Genomic DNA, 20,137 nt, shown 5'->3' on the forward strand with positions numbered 1-20,137 from the left:
TGAGCAGTAATACTAGAACAACATAAAAATTTCATTTTATTGAGAATCTGTTTGAAAGTTAGCTAAGTCGGATGTTACTTTCTTTTAGAGTAAAGTGCACTGTAGTCTGATTTGAAAATTGTTTTATAAGGTTATGTAAACTTAGGTTAGGTAAAATTTCTACTTACTTCCAGTTAATTATACTTTTAAATTGTTTTTGATGTTACTTTATTTTATTCTCGTGTATTTATTTTCATATTATACTGAATTAAATTTCAATTTATATCCGTGAAATAATGGATTAATAACTGAAAATATGTAGTAAAGTATAATACGATTTGTTAAGTTAATTTTGAAATGTTGTAGTTAGTTTTCAGATTTATTATTCTAGTTGCAATAATAAATGGCCTCATTCCTCTCCAGTTTTAAAAAAAACTTTTGACTAAAATATTTTGCATGTTTGGACATGCGAGTTGGGGTGTGTACCGACGTTTATTTTAGGAGTGCTTTATTATTTGTTTATACTGGCGTTTATAACCCGGGAACATTTACCGTAAATTATAATGATTAAATTTAGGTACTGCAGATAAAGATAGTCTATTAATCTTTAAATAAGAGGTTGGAGAATTATTTAGGGGTTGCTTTATCAAAGAAAGGGTCCTATTTAAAGAATATTACATTCGTTGGTGTTATTCTAGCTTATAACAAAATTATGGAAAATATAATGTAAATAATACCACCAAAAAATGTCTAAAAGCATCGACACTGTTTAAAATTGAAGTAATATATTACTTTAAACTTACAAACTCTTTTAACGCATCGCTTTTAACATTTTTTAATGATAAATTAGGGATTCCTTCGACAAGATGAAAAAGTTTTCAATTCTTATCAGAGAGATAAAAGAATTTTTTCTTATCATTTTGCTCCTAAAAAAGGAATGGAGAACATATTTATATATGAGAAGTGCTATTCCGATCACATCGGTACCAATTATTTTAGTGTAACACAATTAAAATATTTTCGTGCTTAAAAATTTATATTAAAACTAGCTATAGAAGCGTGTCGTAGGCGCGCCCTCCGCAGCTAGGCCCTCCGGGCGGTTGGCGTCTCGGAATGGGATTATTAGGTGTCCAAAATTGATTACCTCTGTAAAAATATTTTTTTTTTTAAACGATGAAAACTTATATAACGAAAGTTACATTAGAAATTTAACTGTAGAAATTGATACTAACGAATCAGGATGTTCCGCTAGGGATCGGTACATTCCGATGTCCCCTTTTTGGTAATAATTCATTATTTTATGAAGAAAAACAATCACATAAATAAAAAAAATATAATATTAATATATATTTCGCATATATATATATATATATATCGATATATCTATATATAATAATATAACAAGTATACATCTGACCACCACGAGACATGTACTAACGAATCGGGATTTTCCGCTAGTGATCGGTACATTTGGTGCTAAGCTAAGGGACACACACACACACACACACACACAAAAGAGAGAGAGGGAGTGATGGAGAGAGAGAGACCCACATACAAATGCCCTTTAGTAGGGTAGGATTTTACGTAGCTATTTATTTCTTAATAAATCAGACACCTACTTCATAATTATTTTTATTAAGTAGAATACAAATACTTCCTTGACGTTCTAATTATTCCTACAGACTCGATCTTTATTTGTTTTGAAGTTCATTTTATTGTTAAAAATGCGTATTCATCTTTTGTAAATTGTTATGTAAAATTTTAGAATTACGTAACGAAATATTAGATCCTGTTTTAAATGTAAGTGAATTAGTATAGCTACCGATTGTAAAGATGCACTTTCATTATTTAAATAAAACCTTTACCTGAATAGCAGCGCGTCTGTACACAATACTTTTTAAAAGGTCAGGTTTGTTTTGATTATTGTATAATATATTTCATTAAGTGTTATTAAAGGTAGTTATGTATGTAGGTGGATATTTACTACACTATACGCCCCTTTTTATTATAATTATAATATTGAATACAACGTATTTTATAGATTGTAACATACGAGTAATATTATTCGGTAATTGTTTTTTAAAAGTTTTATGTAGATTAAATTTCTCATTTAAGTTAACGAATTTACGATTGACGAAAGTAATTTATTGTAATTACGGTTCTGTATTGCAAAACATTTACTAGTTCACTGAAAATATCAATTTTCCCCTTTTTACTCGATTGATTGGTTTGATGCTCTTATCAGTCTCTTTCAATTCTGTGCAAATATCGATACATGTTACACTCTTATCTTTTATCCTAAACCCTCGATCATCTGCTTCTGTTCTAATCTGTATCTTCCTTTACTGTTTTTATTTCCTATATTGCTTTCTAGAACCGACTTCACTAATTCTGAATGCCATAATAATTTTATACAGCTCAATTATATAAAACAAAATCCCTTTTCCTCTTTATATAACAATATAGATTACTTTATTTAATGCAAATTTAATTCTATTATTATATAATATTATTCATTCGATTGTTTGGAATCATTCAGTTCAAACCCTGTTCACAGTTCATTAATTCAATTTATTAAAGGTTTTGTGTCAACCGGCAAACCTCCACTACTACTACTACTACACACACACACACACACACACACACACACACACATATATATATATATATATATATTTCCTTTTTCGAGATGAAATATATCCAAAAACCTTCTCAGTTATGCCAAGAAACATGGGTAAAAACTTAGTAGCGATAGATCAAGTAGTTTTTTCGTTTATCCCGAACAAAAATCCCTCTTCCTCTTTAAATAATTATAGAGATAAAATGTATGGCCCATTCCATTTAATTTTGCACCTACATACTGCTTTAACTTTTGTCTCTTTATCTTTCAGTCTGTTTGGTATTTTTTTATTTTTAGTTTCTTTTAAAAATAAAATTAAGGTAGTAAAGACAGTTAACGTAGTAAGGTAGTCTTTCCATATTAATAAAAAAGTTTAATTTTTATAAAACTTCTGATTAGCGCATGGTCTAATCGATTATTTTTTGTTTTCTGAATTTTATCAAGAAGTGTTTTCTTCCATTTTATATCTTTCTCACCACAGTTTAAATTTATCACTTTGTTTCTACATCTATATTAACTTATCCCTTTCTCCATCACCTCCACGATCGAACATGCAAGTCTTTTTTAGACAATTATTTGTTTTTAAACTGGTTTTTAAAATATATATTTGCCGGAAAATATAAATTTAATGTTACCGTTTAATTAAATTAATGTGAAGTTTAAATATCTATTAAAGTAGATACTTTAAGATACTTTAAAACTTTTTCAAAGTTTTATATATATATAAATAGTGCTTGTTAAAATAGTGTAAAACGTAAAAATGTAAGAAAATCTACTTTAATATTTTTCGTATTTTAGTATCTCTTCACAAGAGATTTTCAGTTAAAAAAACTGTTTAATTATTTTATTTTTCAGTAAAGTACTTCTAATAATAATTACGTATATCTTTATTTTTCGAGTGTTCATTTGTATACATTCCGGATATATCTCAAGTAACTTTTTCTCTTAATGTTACAGTCGATTGTCAAATTATTTTACCCAAACCATGATAATAATGTGTGGTAAGATGAACGGCTTAAAACTTTATCATTGAAAAAAATAAACTTTTTTTTTAAAACGTAACTTTTTTAAATAAAGAAATTAGTTCAAGTGATTTGAAATTTCAAATGTATTCACGCTATGGAGTTTCCAGTAGAGATATTAAGTGTGAGTATGTGTATGTAATCGGGTAGTAAGTGTTTAGAAATTTTGATGAATTTTTCTAATCGATTGTGTAATTATTTTTTACAATTGAAGCCTAAATGTAAATTAATTTAAATCAAAAAAATTACATCTTTTCATATAAACTGTTTTTTTGTTGTTGATAAATTCAACTTTATAAAAAATGTGGTCATGCGTATCAGGTAAAAAACAGGACCATTTAACTAGTGTAACAATAAAATAGTGTTTACAAGTAAATTATCATTCAGCAGATAGTTTGAAAGTAACGGTATTAAACTATATCTTCTCTGCCTACTAAATCTGTATTTGTGAATTATTTTACGTTGGGAATTTGAGCATATTACATCAGCTGGAAGGAGGGAATTCTTGCATTGGTCCCGTTGTGTACAAACGGCTCTAGACTCTTGTGCTATTCCGGTCGACTTGTGATTCCACCTAACTTTACTCTTGTACAAAGTCTCTGCTTTGCATCTTTACAGGCCTGACCTGTGTTCCCGTACCGCTTAGTCGGCCTGTGGCCGAGTTCAGATCCCTACTGTTTGGTACTCATCAATGAAGCGGTGTTCAGCTCTCGCGATGAGTCAGCCGAAGTCGGGTTATTAAAATATTACAATACGGTATAGTGTGGCCCCTATAGGCGTCCCTGAAAAATATCCATTTCTCTCAACGTCGAACCCTACCTGTAGAAGGGAGAATTGATTTATTTATCCCTCGAGCGGGCATGCTAATTACGTGCCGGAATTTGATTAACAACCGGGAACGCACTAAATGTAATCGCGCAGTTTTCAGCGGCATATGGTAAGCAGCATGATAACCTGTGGTCTATCTAGGTAAATCACAGTGTATGGAACAGTACGAATCCCAGGGCAGGTAACGTGATATAGCTCCACAGTACTAGGTGCATATTCATGTAATTGAACTGCACCTAGTTCTTTAGTCTTCCATATTGGAAAGCGCACAGCACCCTCAAATGTGTGCGCACATCTTCTTGCTTCTATACCTTACAAAGAAGTGGTATGTGTCCCGTTACGATCACCTAAATATTTAACGTAGAGTTATGAAATATATCTAGTTCTGCCGTTAGTTACAGAGATAAACTGAATACTGAAATTAAAATAACACAAAACAATACTAATTTAACAAAATATACAGTTGTCAGCAGTACTTTATTATGTTACTTTATTATGTTACTTATGTTACACAAAAAAAACGATTTAACTATTTGCTGTTTTTAATTTTTTTATTATATTTTAATTTTAATTTTATTTTATTGAAAGCTACCGTTATGTAACAATTTAACGTAGTTAGGTAGAAATTATTAGTAATTTTATGAAAGAGTTTACGAAATTTTTATAAACTTTATACATTTTTTTTTATTATTTATATGTCATTTTATAATTTTTCTGTACTCATTACGTTCTACCAAAAATTTAACTTAATTTCATTCTCCTAATGTGTACTTTGTAATCTCTTCAACTAATGAACAATAAGAAACTCGTCCTCCAAGGCTTAGTGAGATGAGAGTGATGTGTATGACATATAAATAAGGTGTAATCTTGTACAGACTCAGGCCGACCGTTCCTAAAACGTGAGTTAATTGAATTCCGACCACCAAAGTACATCGGTATCCATTGTCTAATACTCAGACCCGTATAAATGCAACTAACTTTTCCTACGATTTGAATCTAAACCCACCGGCTTGGTCTAGTGGTTAAACTTGTCATCGCAAATCAACTGATTTCGAAGTCAAGAGTTCTAAGATTCGAATCCTAGTAAAGGCAGTTACTTTTATATAGATTTGAATACTAAATCTTGGATACCAGTAGTGGTCTTTGGTGGTTGGGTTTCGATTAACCATACATCTCAGGAATGGTCGACCTGAGATTGTACAAGACATACATGTCATTTACATTCATGCATATCATATTCATTCATCCTCTGAAGTAATACCTTACGGTGGTTTCGGAGGCTAAAACTAGAGAAAGAGAAAAAAAAGAAGAAAATTTGAACTTCAGAACCTTCGGCTTCGAAATCAGCTTTAAACCACTGATTTGCAACGACCAGTTAACCGTCAGAACAGCCCGGTGGGCTTCGTTTAAATAAAACAAAAGATTTCAATTGTTATATTATTACTTATTTCACAAATTTTGAAATAATTTAAAATTTTATTCGCGCAGATCATTAAAAGAGACTGTAACTAAACGAAAGTGATAGAATAAATTAAAATAACAAAGCAATATTAATTTATTTAACAAAGGAACTTCAGCATTGTCTTCTATAATTAAAACTCACCGGACCGTAGATTTACTATGTAAATAGATAAGGTTGAATTAACACCTATTTCTTCTCTTTCCATGATTGTCAGTTAAAAAGAATATTAAATTTATTATTAATATTTTTTAAATCTGGGTTATTGATCATTCATTTCATTCGTTATTATAATCAGCAAAGTAATTTATCCATTTGTTTATTTAAAAAAAAATATATATCTTTATAAGGCGAAATCTCGAGATACTGAGAGTGATCTTGTTCTACAGCCTCACCCCCTTGACCTTTTAAGTTGAAAATTTAATGGAATCAATGCCCCATACATAGAAGTAATCTGACCTAGTTTGGTCGAAATCGGTCCTGCAGTTCTGGAGATATAAGAAGATTTAGAGGGCGACACTGAACATACACACGTACATACTAACATCCGGAAAATTTCGATCCGGTTTTTGGGTTTCTTAGGTGTCCAAACATTAAGATCCGGTGAAAATCACATATGCCCAAACTGGACCGATTACAATACTTTCCCTTCTAAAACTATAGCTCTGCTACTGCGCTAGTCGGGAAAGTAATAGAGTTATATTAGTGATTAGCGTTTGTTGTTTTATATATACGAAAGAACATTCATAATACCTAAAGAGCATATTATATACAAAAATAAATGAAAATTTTGTATTATATTCTTTTATCTTTTTTACGTTTCGATGAAAGTTAATTTTTCATTTTCCAACAATCAGTGTACTCGTATTTGTAATGAAAATTTTCTACCAGAAACGTGTTTGTTTGGTCGAAGATTTAAACTTTACTTAGTCATTTTGATTTTCAAAGATTCCTTATTTTATGTTACGTTTGAAGTTATATTCAAAAAGCCTTATAATATCACTAAAACAGTAATTAATTATGCATAATTTCTTTAAAATTCGTTTGAAAAGATCAGTACTTGTTATACCCTTTTTATCAAATGCATTATAAAACCGTCGTATTTTTTCTTCCTTTAACGAAGTATTGTAATCGCGAAATAATTGGCTTTTCAGATCTCAACAGAAATATCCCTTTTGACCATCCCTGAAGTCATTTTGACTAATTTCGGCGTGACACCTGCACGTATGTATCTCACATAACTCAAAAACGATTAGCCGTAGGATGTTGAAATTTCGGATTTAGGACTAACATCTCTAGTTGTGAAACAACTAGAAAACAGTTTGGGTTTAGAACTTTTTCTTAACTACAGTAATAACCCCTCATTGAGAGCTTTTCAACGATGTATCATAAGTGGCACTTATTTTTATTGATTTCAGAGTTATAACCAAATGAAATTTTAATTAATGAAATATTTGGATCTTACAACGGCATCTCACATCGGTTCGAATCGGACTTCATCTCCTTTTCTTTTTAACTTTTTTATTTAATTGATTAAATGAAAAAAATTTAATATTTTATTTAAAAAAATTTGTTTTATTGATTTCTTAAATGTAATGTAAAAAAAGTTTTACGATAAATAATAATTCGATAATAATAATAAATAAAAGAAATATGAAAAAATATCAGAAGTTATTAATGAAATAAAATGCCATGTACTTTTCATTTAAAAAAAAAAAAAAGGTGTGTATGTAATTTAATAGGCGTACAAGGAAGTCATGTGTTCTCCACATCAGATTTTTAAAACGGAAATCATGATATTGTTAAAATTAAGATATAAATTATTGGTAATTAATAGGAATAATATGAAAAACTATGCTCTATATATATATATATCGTATACTACAAAACGTTTTAAGGTAATTCAATACTTTTTACATTTTATACTGACTGGAGACATTGTACTCTTAGGAAATTTATTACATTGTTTCCCAAAGAAAAATATATATCGTTTTGTTATTTTACAATAAAGTTTAGTTTAGGCTTTGTGGTGTTTGTTATACATGTAAAATGCCTAAAGAACAAGAGGCATTAAATCTCTGAGAGTGATGGATATACGCTTAGATTTCATTCACTAACTGTATTATAAGACTAATATGTTCCATTACAGAAAGGGGTGTATTAACTTGTTGCTTTATACAGTATATCCCACTCTTTTTTTACGGTTTTGTTTTATCGCACTCACTCCATTTTCAATAGGGTGAATTGATAGGGCTAATTGATAGAAGCTTCATTGCAGTAGACATTGCAGGCTGATTTTCTGCTGTAAATCAGTGAAAAGGTGATGGGAGACTGTTTACATTTTTAGGTAGATTTCATAAGAAACCTACCTATTGTAATGGGTACCATGATTCGACTTCCAGAAACTTTAGACATATCTTCGCGTTTTACATCCCGCAGACCCCATAACCACCGTCAGTTCAAAAGTTTATATATACATATTTCACTTTCTTGTGGACACGATAACTGCCGTAATTTTTCCGCCAATCACTTTCAAATTGATACATAAAATATAACGACCCAAAATCTCGGTCGAATTCGTTAATGGGCAAAATCGGACGATGAGGGTGGAAATGGTGGGGGGGGGGCTTTTTCGAAAAAAACAAAATATCACTATAACTATCTTATTAAGTAAAATATCGAATTCGTTAAAGTTCCTACTATTCTTTGAATAAGGGCCTAAAACTTATTTCGGTAAAGTTTTTTGATATCACCAACCATTGGCCCAGGGGGTAGAAAAAATTGGGTTTCGAAGACGAAAAAAATCATATTTCCCTTAATAGGTACAGTATCGAATCGGTTTAAAATTATCGTTAGTCTTCTAAACATTACCTAAAATTTCTGTTTGAAACAGTTTTTGATATGACGAACCCTTACGGCAAGGGATGACCAAAATATTGCTGGAATTGTAAGAAGAAGGGGCTTGTCATATGCTATAACATGTGAAACATTTTTTCTCATGCAACTATTGTCGGTATTGAGTAAATTTAAAGTTTTTCTTAACTTTAAGGTGGGTATCTTTATTATCCCCTACTTAGTACCGGTGAAATCTACCTCCACCTTCCAGCGTGCCGAAAGATTTTTTCTAGTTTATATGAAACTTAAGGGCAAGACTACAATAATAAAAAATCAAAACATTTTACTTATATAAGGTTTAGGTCCTTATCCAAAAAATAGTTCGAACTATAAACGAATTCGATATTTTACTTAATAAGAAAGTTACAGTGATATTTTGTTTTTTCGAAAAAAAAACCCATTTTCACCCCCATGGACCGAGTTTTTCCATTAATAAACTTGACCGAGATTTTGGGTCGTTATATTTTATGTATCAATTTGAAAGTGATTGGCGCAAAATTACGGCAGTTATCGTGTCCACAAGAATGCAGTATATATATATATATATATATATATACATACATACTTTTGAACTGACGGTGGTTTTGGGGTCTGGAAGATGTAAAATGCGAATGTCGAAATTTTCCGGAAGTCGAATCATGATACCCATTACAGTTGGTAGCTTTCTAATAAAACCTACCTAAAATGAGCTCATTTATCAGATTGTGCCTGGTTTTTTCTGCTTGACCGTACATGAAGCAAGAACAGCCGAATGTTAATGAAATTTGCAAAATGATCTTGTCATAACCCCTAACTGAAATCTTAGCAATATCTTAATTAAAATATGAGTGGGCGAGATGGACTTGCTACTTTTTGAATTATCTTTATTTTTTATTTATCCTTTTGGTTTCCGAATTTATTATTTTTTGTTTATTCTTTTAAGAGAAAATCTAAACGATTAAAAATTTTACCAATTTCAAAATATTTGAAGGGAAAATATTAAAGAGAATATTTATAACATTCTTTATAGTAAAACAAGCCAAACCTTATTTTAAGCAGAATTGCTTTTTTGTTTGTTTTGAAATATATAATCGCAAGATAAATCTTATTAAATAATTTCCTGGAAAAAATTCTTTTTTTTTAATTTTTAACTTGAGATGAGACCATCCATTTTTATAACGAAGCTTTTTTTAGGGAATAAGGATAAGAGATAAAACAAATACAATTTTGAATTACATGGAAAAATATTTTGAAATTCCAGTCAGGTTCGTTTTCCTCTTGTGAAAACATACTTTTTGATTATGTGCTGGTTATGCATTTGAGAAAGAGCAAAATATTAAAGTAAAAAAAAGTAATACTTTGTGGAAGAATTCTGAGTAATTCTACTAGTTACATGTAAAAGAAATTATTTGACTCGGGAATTCTTAAAAATTCATATCATCTGAATTTCGTTGTGTTTGGGGGTGCCGATTTAAAACAAGATAACAGAAAAGCACTCTACTCCTAGCTGTATCTAGTAAGCTTAATATTGTACGCTTATTACTCTTGAGAATAGCTATGCCGTTTTCGGGAATGACTTGTAATTGACATCAGAACACCTACGACCGTTACGGATGCGGTACTTCACGTATATCAACATTTAATTATTATTTTCAGTAACTATAGTTATTAATATGATAATACATTCACCTACATTGTAGAGGATAAGAATTTTGTAACGTGTAATAAATGCCAAGCAGATTGGAACTTATACCCAGATCTGGGGTAACTATGTTTATGTGGTGAACAAGAGATTACAATTTAAAAGGTTTTACGGAACTTTTTTTAACGTGGCAATATAAAAATTCAAGTTATTTTTAAAACTGTTAGAAAAAAACAACGAAAATAATAATAATTATAATAATAAAATAATAAACATTTTTATTAATAGTAATGATAAAAGCTTCTAAATACAGTTAAAATAAAAATAATTGAATATCCTAGTACAAATGTGTGTACTTACATCTCGGTTGCTTCACGTAAAAAAAAAAAGACAGGTGTACTTGTAACCGCTTAGTTGAAGGGAAATAACAACAAATACAAATTAGAACACTTCACTTACTATCCGATGCACATATATATGTTATACTACGTTCACCTTTCTTCACTTTTAAAGTTCTTTCAGTGTAGACAGCCAGCTGTATACTAACTATAGTTTCTCGCAGTCGGTCGCGCCAGAAACTCACACCGGCAGCTCCATGTTATTCTTCAGCTTCAACGAACCCCACATCCGTCCTTTCACCCCTCCATGCAACGGTTATTAAATACGGCCTTCAAAAACACTGACTGCTATCAATCTCATAATTTCAAATATCGCTGAGAATTTCTTAACAATAAACTACAAGTAGCTTACTGTTTTTAAGCTTAAGACCTACAGTTTTTCGTTATTAATTTACAATTTAATGGACTTTAATTTAGAAGGTGTAATGTTATACAATTGGATACGAGTACGTTTTATTTATTTTTTTGAGAACCGAATTAGATTCATTACTAATACTAATACGGTTGTCTGTCTATTATTAAATTAGAAAAAGTCTTGTACTTTGGTGAAGGTTAAATTTAGGAACTAATGAACCGATCTGAAAGATTCTTTCATTTCTTAAAAGTTTATTTCTTTCTGAATGACGTAGTTTGTTCTGAACGTATAATTATTATTTCATTCCTATTCTACTCTGTATTGTATTTTCTTTTTCATTAATGCGTGTAATTAGATTTTATCGTTACTAGTTAGAAATTTATCGACGAATTTATTGTAATATTATAAATACGTAATAACTGCTTTTCTCAAGAAAACCTTTTAGTAAATCCTCATAAAAATCAATTTATATAATTTTCTCGGTTTAAAAAGGAATCATTACAAAGTTTAATGAGGATGCTGATATAGTAATTGTCAAATGTCATTAATTAATGTGATGTAAATCTGGAATATTTTAATAATATTTCAATTTTAATATTCGGACCGTTCTTTTTCATAAATTATGGAGCTCATAATAAACATTTTCGTTTCGAAAAGATTATAGTTTCCTTGTTTCCCCGTTGAAATAAATTATTAGTATTATTAGTGTTTATATATATATAATTCTTAATTTAATTAATTGATAAATTAAAAAAAAATATCAGAACCTGTTGAAGGAATATTTTTGATGCTTAGATGATGTTCTCTTTTTTTAGCGAATAATACTTTTCTGTACTTTATTCCGTCAGAATGAATTCTATAAAAAACGTTTAACGATAAAGGTGAAGGGATATGACCTTCGAAATAATGTGTAGAACCTTTCTGATTTTTATTTCTGATTTAAGCGTTTATTCCTCGTGCAAAATACATGTTATTCAAAACTTTATTTTGATATTTTATTTTAACCTGACTATCTTTTTTTCTTAGTTTGATTAGTATCTTCAGTTTCCTGGATATTACCGGTACTAATTAGTATGTTACATGTTTGGTCTGTTCTCCCAAATATTTCTTTGTAGTGAGAATATAAAATTAATCTCTTAAGTAGCCGGTAATTAAGGCTGCTAATCTTAATTGCGATGATGTTTTTGTAGAATTATTATTGAAAGTCAACCAATCGCTTTTGAAATTTTTACTAATATTTTTTTTTTTAGAAAGAGAAACCAGTATTTTCTAATTAAAGGAGAAAAGAAAGGTGAATTAGTTATTTCCAGTTTCATTTTTACATTTATGTTTACGTTTAAGAATTAAAATATATGATTGGTTTTTTTTAATAAAAAAACAGGTTATTCAGTCATTTTATTATTATTTTTTTTAAATTACTTTGAAATGAAAAATAAAAATGAGATTAATTTGCTTCTGAGGCGTACAGAAGTAGTAAGGAAAAAAATTTATTTAGAATAAGTGTAAGAGTAGGAGCAAGTAAGCTGCGGTCTTATTTTTGAGGTTTGCTGTACCTGTAATTCGATAGGAGAGCATGTAATTTTTAATTTTAGAAAACCTTTTTAAATATAGTGGAATGGTCGACTTTCATTAAAAATTCATTTCACTAAAAAAAAATTGATCAAAAACTCCAATATTTGAAAAAAAAATTCAAATGAGATAGTTTCAAACAAATTTTTTAAATTTGCGTGGTTAAATCATTTTGAAAATTACATGAAAATTAATTTCGTCTAAGATTTTGAAATTACACTTTAAAACGGAAAACATGAAAAGAAAACTAAAAAAAAATCTGATGTGGGCACTACATAACTTCCTTGTACGCCTATTAAATTACATATACACTTTTTTTTTTTTAAATGAAAATACATAAAAATTTTTTTCATTAATAACTTCAGATTTTTTTCATACTTTTATTTTTATTGTTATTATTATTGAATTATTATTTATCGTAAATTTTTTTTTATAATTAGAGGTTAATAATTAGTAATAAATCAGCGTATTTAAATTAAAAATTAAAAAAAAATTAAAAAAAGAGATGAAGGCTGATTCGAACCGATGTGCCTTCCTCTGTAAGATCCAAACATTTCATTACTTAAAATTCTATTTAGTTATAACTCTGGAACCGATGAAAATAAGTACCACTTATGATATTTTGTTGAAAAGCTGTCAATGAGGACTTAATACTGCAAATAAGAAAATGTCCAAAATCCAATTTTTTTTGGTATTGTGGTTTTTTTTTTGGACACTTTTGATCCAGTTGATTGCAATCAAATGGGGAGGTGCACAACTAGATGTTACAATAGTCGTAAGTCCAAAATTTCAACGTCCTACGGATTAATCGTTTTTGAGTTATGCAAGATACGTACAGACATTGATGAAAATAGTTAAAATGGATTCAGGGATGGTCAAAATGGATATTTTCGTTGAAATCTGGAAACCGACATTTTTCGCGATCAAAATATTTCCAAAACATTTTCATTTAAATAGAAATGGAATCTCCGTTAAAAATTAAACAAAATGTATAAAAATATATGAGCGATAAGTTTTACTACCCGTGAAAATTAATTATCGATTAAAAACAAAATATGTGAGAAAATGAAAGGAATCAATTTTTCATGAATCGAAACGTTCAGAAAATATTTTTCAGTCAAAATACGTATGTTGCAGTATTTCAATTGTACGAAATTGAAATTTTACTTCCATAACAATATTTATATAGTGAAATAAAATAAACTATAACTACGTTCAGTGAAAAAGGGATCTGCCTCTTTCTACAATGACTGCTGGATGTCATGCTGACATTCCATATCAAATCTATCACTTATATAACAGTTTTTTAAGCGTATTACATATTTATAAAAACACTTTGTTATTTTAAGTAACAAGAGTAATTATTAAGAGTAATATTAGCTTCTATAGATTAATCGTTATAAAATAATTTCTTGTTAATACTTTAAGAACAAATAATTTTCAAATCACTAAGCAAGGAAAAACCAAGGAAAATTACAAAATCAATCAGAAATCAATAGCAAAAATATTTTTTGTAGAGTACGTTTAACGTCAAGAGTAATTTTTTAGTTTTGCTATTCAATCGATTGATGGTATATTAGACATTTTAGATCATATGTTTTTGTTATACCAAATCAAGACATTTTATAATATTCGTTTTGTTTTACTATGTGTTGCAATGTGGAATTTAAATAATGTATCACGTTTTGTATTGCTATACAATATGTATGAATGTCAGTAATTCAAAATAATAAAAGTTAAAACTAATTAAAAAGAAATAATACCAGTTATAAAGATGCGATATCTTATTACCAATGATTCAGCGCTAATATTATATGTCACAAGCCAATAGTTGTTATTAAGCTAATACGAGAGGTTATCTCTAAAGTAAAGACCTTTTCATTCTAAAAAAATTTATTCTGAAAATTTATAAATAATTTTTATTTCTCTTAAACTATATACCATATCTATATAATCTTCTCTGTATAATCGCCATATGAATTAAGACATTTATCATAGCGATACACGAGCTTCAATGTACCCTCGTCGTATTCTTCTGCCGCCAGTACATTTAGCCACTGATTAACAGCATTTTTAAGTTTATCGTCACCAGCGAATCGCTTACCGCTCAAATATTCTCTCAATTTCCCAAACAAATGGTAACCGAAGATGAGTCCGGACTATGTGATGGGTGATCGTAAATTTCCCATCAAATGTTCTCAGTAAATCACGTGTCGGACCCGCAACATGTGGACATGCATTATCGTGCAGCAGGAAGACGCCGTCAGTCGACCGCCTACGTCGCCGATTTTGAATGGCGCGCCGTTACTTACGTAGAGTCTCGCAGTAGGCTTCTGCATTTATAGTCGTTCCATGCGGCACGAAATCAATCAGAAGTATGCCAAACCGATCCCAAAAGACTGTCGCCATCAGGTTACGTCCAAATGGCTGTGGCTTGACCTTTGTCGGTCTGGTTGGTGATTGACGATGACGCTATTTATTTGACTGCCGTTTTCTTTCTGGCGAGTAATACGAAATCCATGTTTCATCGCCGGTAGCAGTCGATTTAAGAAACTCATCGCCTTTTTCTGCGTAGAGCATCAAAAATTCCAAAGCAGATCCCATTCGGATTATTTATGACGTTCCGTTAAGATGTGCGAAACCCAACGTGCACAAACCTGTCTGAAGACTAAATGGTCATGAACAATGCGACCGATAACAGCTCTTGAAACATCAGGAAAAAGAAGGGCCAGGTCGGAAATCGTTGAGCGATGATCTTTTCTGATTTCATCATCGACGCGTTTTAACAAGTCCTCGGTGATTATCGAGAGCCTCCCTGAACGTTCTTCATCACGCACATTAATTCTGTTATTTCTAAATCTTTCACACCAGTTTCGGACGTTTCTTTCATTCATTACATTACCACCGTACTCAGGAACCAAATGTCTATGAATATCAGCCAGCTTAACGTTTTGATGGTTTAAAAAACGTATTACTACATATTTCACAGTCGGCGGCAACATTGATTTTCCTATTCATTTTATAACGTAATAACTCGCACGAAATCAAAGATGCTATAACGCGGCAACTTAGAGACAACAATGCAGTGTGTACATTACTAGCGTGGCCATGAACGACACAGGTTTGCCAACCTTAAGAAGAGAAATTTCCCAGCGGTCTTTACTCTAGAGATATTCCTTGTACAGGTATAAAATGAAACAAAATTTTATTTAATAAGCATCAACGGAATGCTGAAAAAATAAGCTTTTCGTTGATTTTTCCGATTCTTATCATCTAAACATAAGGTGAATACTTATTTTATAGTGTTAGATAGATTTCAAGAGAGCTTTAGGATAGAAAAATATAGTTGAAGAACTCTCATTTCATTTTACCATGTGTTAGAGAGGGAAGAATAAAATAAATGATTATTTTATCACGCTATTAATACTGAATTACATCACGCTATTAATACTGATACCTTGGTTAGAAAATAGGTATATACGCGGAATGATTTTTGAACGTTATTTACTTAGAAATATTTACAATTAAAAAGAAAAAACCATTATGATATTAGTAAGCTGCTGAACAGGGAATTATGGAGCGTGTCAAGAAAGGTGGGATAGTTCTTTGCTTGTAGATTCAACATACGATATCACTTAATCTATTTCTTATAAATTATCTAAGAAGTATTGGTTAAATACAAATTGGTTGACATAAATCGTGCTGACTGTAGGAAATTCAATCTTGAGATGATGAGAGTTGTTGTTATTTCATGTATAGTTGAACGGCTGTCACGTTATTTTGGTATGTATACGACCACAATTTGTAGATTTGAATTTGTGGAGATGAACATTTGTAACTAAAGACAATGTTAAATTATTGAGAAATATTCATTTTGGCGTGATTTAACAGGTAAATTGGGAAAGCAGCGGGAATTGTCTGAGGGAAAATAGTTTAAAGAGAACTGAATGCAATTGTAATCCTCAAAAAGTTATAAATTTGATGTCTTTGGGAAATATTGTGGAAAAACTGTATTTTAAAGGGTTCGATTTTATGAAAGATTTGTGTGCGTACTTTTAAGGTTATATATTTTAAAAAATACTACTGGAATATTTTTTAAAAACCTTTTTAATCCCATCCCTAAATGTTAGAATAGTATTATGCATTTTTAACCGCGGCTTCACACATATATTGAAGAATATTCGGTTATCGGCCAATTTTTGTGTGCAAACGTTAGTATATGAAAGTTTGCTGTTGCTATTTCTCCAGGCACGAACCGAATTTTTCTTTTTGGTATTAAAGTGTCCTACTTTATTGTATTCGTGCACGAATATCGAGTATCCGTTTACGAACACGCATGTGTGAAGCCGGGGTAATTATTTCTTGTTTTTTAATTTTTTCTATAAATGAGGCTTTTTCTGGTTAGGAACAATTCTCACTTTTTATCACAAGTGTAGGGAAGAGAAGTAGGGAAGAAGTATAGAAGAGATACAATTCACTATAAAAATAAAAAGTTTATAATTATTATTTCTTTGCTGTTTTTATCTATCGACTTGGAATTTAAAATCATTTTTTATTTATTATTGTTTTCTTAAACACACAATCACTTTCAATATTGGAAGGGATTTTTGTTTAAAGTTAGATAGATTAAAATACTATCGTGCAAAATATATTATAATTCTGTTAAATTTGTATTACTCTTTTATTGTTGTAACAAATTAAATTTCGATATTTTATATTATGTATCTATATGAAACAAAATAAGTGAATAAATAAGTAAGCAAATGATAAAATAAGAAATTTCGTTAAGATTAAAGTAATTTTCAATTTTATTAATGGATGGTCAATTTGTGCTTTATGTGATTTCCTGGGAAAAATTCAGCTGCCCTTTTCCCCCAAATAATTGATATAAAAATAAGTTTTTAATTTGACAATTTAACAAGTTTTTTTTTATTAAAGTATTGAAGTTATTGAACTGTGTTTTTTTTTGTAAAGTACATATTTACCTTTTATTATCACAGAAAGAAATGAAGGGAGTGTAAACTATAATTTAAGTAATGACGTAGTCTTTCTATTATATAATTGTTCTCTAAAATTGTCCTCGTTCTAAAATAACAGTATTGGTGCTTAGAAAATTAATGCAAACTATGGCTGTTAAAGTGTTATAGACGTGGGAATTATTTTGTTTACGTAAATGAATATTATTTATAGTGCGTCTGTATGAATTTTTAAACAATACGTAACATTAAACTTTTTATTACATTTTAGTTGATAATTTTTTCTTTATTTTGTCTTCAGTCATTTGACTGGTTTGATGCAGCTCTCCAAGATTCCCTATCTAGTGCTAGTCGTTTCATTTCAGTATACCCTCCACATCCTACATCCCTAACAATTTGTTTTACATATTCCAAACGTGGCCTGCCTACACAATTTTTTCCTTCTACCTGTCCTTCCAATATTAAAGCGACTATTCCAGGATGCCTTAGTATGTGGCCTATAAGTCTGTCTCTTCTTTTAATTATATTTTTCCAAATGCTTCTTTCTTCATCTATTTGCCGCAATACCTCTTCATTTGTCACTTTATCCACCCATCTGATATTTAAATTAATTTTTGATGTAAACAAATTATATTTCTTACTGAAGGCTCGTTTCGCTTGTGCTATTCGGCATTTTATATCGCTCCTGCTTCGTCCATCTTTAGTAATTCTACTTCCCAAATAACAAAATTCTTCTACCTCCATAATCTTTTCTCCTCCTATTTTCACATTCAGTGGTCCATCTTTGTTATTTCTACTACATCTCATTGCTTTTGTTTTGTTCTTGTTTATTTTCATGCGATGGTTCTTGCGTAGGACTTCATCTATGCCGTTCATTGTTTCTTCTAAATCCTTTTTATTCTCGACTAGAATTACTACATCATCAGCAAATCGTAGCATCTTTATCTTTTCACCTTGTACTGTTACTCCGAATCTAAATTGTTCTTTAACATCATTAACTGCTAGATCCATGTAAAGATTAAAAAGTAACGGAGATTGGGAACATCCTTGTCGGACTCCCTTTCTTATTACGGCTTCTTTCTTATGTTCTTCGATTATTACTGTTGCTGTTTGGTTCCTGTACATGTTAGCAATTGTTCTTCTATCTCTGTATTTGAACCCTAACTTTTTTAAAATGCAGAACATTTTATTCCAGCCTACGTTATCGAATGCCTTTTCTAGGTCTGTAAACGCCAAGTATGTTGGTTTGTTTTTCTTTAATCTTCCTTCTACTATTAATCTGAGGATTAAAATTGCTTCCCTTGTCCCTATACTTTTCCTGAAACCAAATTGGTCTTCTCCTAACACTTCTTCCACTCCCCTCTCAATTCTTCTGTATAGAACTCTAGTTAAGATTTTTGATGCATGACTAGTTAAACTAATTGTTCTGTATTCTTCACATTTATCTGCCCCTGCTTTCTTTGGTTGATAATTAAAAAAAAAATATTTTTATTTATAGTCGGATCAACAATTAAGTTATTAGCGACTTATAAGTGTAATGTAACTGTATCGGTTTATGTGCAGTTTTGAACAAATTCAAGCCGATCATTCCTGACACGTATGGTTAACTGAAACCCAAGCATCAAAGAACACCTGTATCCACGATATAATATTCAAATCCAAATAAAAGCAAATATCAATGAAATGATTATAAAATACAATGAAGGACGCCCCACGCTTTCATTATTCGTGATATAAAATGTAAAGGAATTTTGTTAATAAATTAATTCAATATTATAATTAAACGTAGGTGAGAGATGTAATAAATGTCCACATAAAAGTACATTCATTACCAAGAATAGAAAACAGACATTATAAGTCATTATCAAAATAAAATTTTATATAAGCGTTTATAAGCGTATCTAAGCGATTTAATAAGAAAGTGAAATTATTTTTTTCTTTTTCTAGTGCATCTATAAATATATTTGTATTGGAAAATCTTTCCAAAAACAATTATACTTTATTTCAATAATCTTCAAATAGTGAAATTTCGGTACTTTTTTTTATAAATTTTTCATTACTTAAATAAAAGCGTGTTCAAAAAATAAATTTTTTTCATGAAAGTAAAATCGATTTTCATTATTATTAAGGGGTGTTACAAACCTGGCAGAATGCCTTTGGGTTTTGTCATATATGTTAATCTTGTATTGTATTGTACATACTTACAACTAATAATGATTATTATTATTGTTATTATGATAGACAAATTAAAATTCTGTCCAGTCATTCGAATAATTAGCTTGTTATCCTAACATAACTGTTGTTACTAATCTTGATAACTTAAATCTGCGATAACTTGTTAATCTTAATTTTTTCCATTCGATTCAAAATCAAAATTCCAAGAATAAATTATAGTATTATTATTTTTTTAATTTC

General features: G+C 29.9%; 1 protein-coding gene across 2 annotated transcripts in view; it reads right to left on the minus strand.

Moving 5' to 3' along the window:
- Positions 1–20,137, minus strand: part of LOC142325451 (heat shock 70 kDa protein 12A-like) — an 88,268-nt gene that overhangs the window by 57,438 nt on the left and 10,693 nt on the right. Inside the window, exon 1 of one of the 2 annotated variants that reach the window (XM_075367227.1) lies at positions 10,785–10,980. The exons of the other annotated variant lie outside the window; for it this stretch is intronic. The gene's annotated coding sequence lies outside the window, so the exon portion shown is untranslated. Of the gene's footprint in view, positions 1–10,784; positions 10,981–20,137 lie in introns of those variants that run through there. 2 annotated transcript variants of the gene reach the window in all.

This window comes from Lycorma delicatula, chromosome 5 (genome assembly GCF_047948215.1).
Source record: "Lycorma delicatula isolate Av1 chromosome 5, ASM4794821v1, whole genome shotgun sequence".
Classification (NCBI taxonomy): domain Eukaryota; kingdom Metazoa; phylum Arthropoda; class Insecta; order Hemiptera; family Fulgoridae; genus Lycorma; species Lycorma delicatula.